This window comes from Pongo abelii, chromosome 17 (genome assembly GCF_028885655.2).
Source record: "Pongo abelii isolate AG06213 chromosome 17, NHGRI_mPonAbe1-v2.0_pri, whole genome shotgun sequence".
Classification (NCBI taxonomy): Eukaryota; Metazoa; Chordata; class Mammalia; order Primates; family Hominidae; genus Pongo; species Pongo abelii.
Window position 1 is genome coordinate 91,933,391 of NC_072002.2, and position 3,276 is coordinate 91,936,666.

At 42.7% G+C, this 3,276-nt stretch overlaps 1 non-coding gene across 1 annotated transcript; it reads right to left on the reverse strand.

Moving 5' to 3' along the window:
* Positions 1–1,928: 1,928 nt before the first annotated feature.
* On the reverse strand, positions 1,929–2,032 carry LOC112129982 (U6 spliceosomal RNA). Its single transcript, XR_002912307.2, has one exon. It is a non-coding gene; the product is annotated as a U6 spliceosomal RNA (small nuclear RNA).
* Between the last annotated feature and the right edge of the window lie 1,244 nt (positions 2,033–3,276).

Sequence of the window (3,276 nt, forward strand, 5' to 3'; positions counted from 1 at the left end):
CTTAGAAGATTCGTTTCCACTGAAGTACTTAGGAGTCAAATGTCATGTCTGCAACTTATTTCGAATCTTTTAGCAAAATAATCTATAGAAAAATAGATACAACAAATATAGCAAAAATATTAACAACTGATAAATAAGAGTTCATTATACTATTATTTCAACTTTTTGTGTATGTTTATTTTAGAATTAAAAAATCGAAAAATATTGACCAAGCACATTTGAAAAAGGACCAAATTACAAAGACAAAAAATAATTAAATTATCAGAGCAAATGGAGAGGTTTAACGGAAGACATAGTAGAAGATAAAATTAGTGAATTACAAAATAAATCTAATAAAATTACCCAGAATGCAGTATAGAGAGAAAAAAAGATAGAAAATATGAAAAAAAAAAAGTTAAGAAACTCGGAGAATACAATGACAAGGCCTATCATATGGGTGTTGGAATTTCAGAGGAAAGAGAAAGAATAAGGCTAAGATTATATTTGTAGAAATATTTCTAAGAATGTTTCCTCAGAAATGATTCCTGAGAGGCCAGGCGTGGTGGCTCACGCCTGTAATTCCAGCTCTTTGGGAGGCTGAGGCAGGTGGATCACCTGAGGTTGGGAATTCGAGACCAGCCTGACCAACATGGTGAAAACCCGTCTCTACTAAAAATACAAAAATTAGCCGGGCATAGTGGTGGGCACCTGTAATCCCAGCTACTCAGGAGGTTGAGGCAGGAGAATCGCTTGAACTTGGGAGGTAGAGGTTGCAGTGAGCCAAGATCACGCCATTGCTCTCCAGCCTGGGGCAACAGAGTGAGACTCTGTCTCAAAATAATAATAATAATAATTATTATTATTATTATTATAATTCCTAAGAATTTCTAATAAGTAAATGGAATAAATAAAAAGAACCCACAGTTAGGCACTCCATAATGAATTATCAAGCACCAACAACTAAGAGAAGCCTCCAAGGCAGCACTGAAGACGATGGAGATGTCCAAATGAACAAAGATTATCTATTTTCATCACCCACAACAGAGGCAGAGCTAAAAATGGAATATTGTTAGCGAGCTCAAAGAAAATAATTGTGTACCTAAAATACCATACATAGAAAAATATATATATTTTAATATTTAGAGTGCCGGGTGCGGTGGCTCATGCCTGTAATCCCAGCACTTTGCGAGGTCAAGGTGAGCGGATCACCTGAGGTCACGAGTTTGAGACCAGCCTGACCAACATGGTGAAACCCCATCTCTACTAAAAATACAAAAAAAATTAGCCGGGCATTGTGGTACGTGCCTGTAATCCCAGCTACTTGGGAGGTTGAGGCAGGAGAAGTGCTTGAACCCAGGAGACGGAGGTTGCAGTGAGCCGAGATCGCACCATTGCACTCCAGCCTGGTCGACGAGAGCGGAACTCCATCTCAAAAAAAAAAAAAGAATTAGAACAAAATACGGGTGCAGTGGCTCATGCCTGTAATCCCAGCACTTTGGGGAGCTTGAGCTCAAGAGTTCATGACCAGCGTGGGCAACATAGTGAGACCTTGTCTCTAATAAAATTTTTAAAATGTTAGCTGGGCATGGCAGTGCATGCCTGTAGTTCCAGCCACTCGGGAGGCTGAGGCAGAAGGATAATTTGAGCCCAGGAGATGGAGGATACCAGGCTATGCTTGCGCCACTGCACTCCAACCTAGGCAACAGAGTGAGATCTAGTCTCAGAAAAAAAAAAGAAAAAAAAAATTAGGGTAAGATAAAGACATTTTCAGGTAAACAAAATGAGTGTTTGCCACTAGACATCCTCACTAAGAAAACTTGTAAAAAATATACCTGTATATCAGGCAGAAGGAAGATGATGCCAGATGAAGGTCAGACACACAAAAAGTAAGGACAAAAAACTGGCCAATATGTAGGTCTAAACAAACAAACAAAACAAATTAGACTAAATAAAATAATCCTTTCTGCAGTTTATTTTTATGTATTTTTTTTTAGGGGCCATGCTAGTCTTCTCTGTGTTGTTCCAATTTTAGGTGAATGCAAAAGTAATTGTGGTTTTTGCGTTGTTGGAATTTGCTGTTTGATACTGGAATATGTTCTTAAATAAATATGATGTTATACATCATTTTAACGGGCATTTCTCGCTTTATGTTTTTTGCTAATGACTTATTACTTGCTGTTTATTTTATGTTTATTTTAGACTATGGAAATGATGTTAGACAAAAAGCAAATTTGAGCAATTTTCTTATTTGAGGTCAAAATGTGGAAGAGACAACTGGCAACATCAACAACGCATTTGGCCCAGAAACTGCTAGGGCACACAGTGCAGTGGTGGTTCAAGAAGTTTTGCCAGTAGATGCCGGCCATCAGAAGTTGACAGTGATCAATTGAGGGCAGTCATCAAAGCTGATCCTCTTACAGCTACAGAGAAGTTGCCGAAGAACTCAACGTTGGCCATTCAATGGTCGTTTGGCATTTGAAGCAAATTGGAAAGATAAAAGGCTCAATAAGTGGGTGCCCCATGAACTGTGCGAAAATTTTTAAACATCATCATTTTGAAGTGTCATCTCTTATCCTACATAACAACAACAAGCCATTTCTGAATTGTATTGTGATGTGCAATGAAAAGTGGATTTTAAGGGCCTGGGCAGTGGCTCATGCCTGTAATCTCAGCACTTTGGGAGGCTGAGGCGGGAGGATAACTTGAGGTCAGGAGTTCAAGACCAGCCTAGCCAACATGACGAAACCCCATCTCTAAAAACATTAGCTGGGTGTGATGGCGGGGCCCTGTAGTCCCAGCTACTTGGGAGGCTGAGGCAGGAAACTGCTTGAACCCGGGAGGCAGAGGTTGCAGTGAGCCGAGATCGCGCCACAGCACTCCAGCCTGAGCGACAGAGCAAGACCCCTCTCCCTGCCTCCCCCGCCCCCCAAAAAAAAGAAAGAAAAAGCACAGCCCTCCGTTGAGGCCTCTGGGCGATCCAGTAGGATGGGTCTAGGCGCGGACTGCGTGGGGACCACGCACGACCGTGACAGGCGCAGTCTTGAGGACACTGGCTTTGAGAGCAGCTGAGGGACTGGGCGAAGAAGGGGCTGCAGGTATGAGGGTCAGGCTAGCCCAGAGGAAGTGCGCACGGGTGTGCGGGGGTCATTCAGGGCCCTGACGGAGCTAAGGGGAAAATTTAGCCCTGAGTCGGCTCTGGGATGTGGGGTGGCGGGATGGGGTGCCCTCCCCGGGGTCAGGGCAAGCAGGGTGCGGGGCTCCTGGAGGCTAGCAGGATTAAGGTCGTTTTTAGGATGA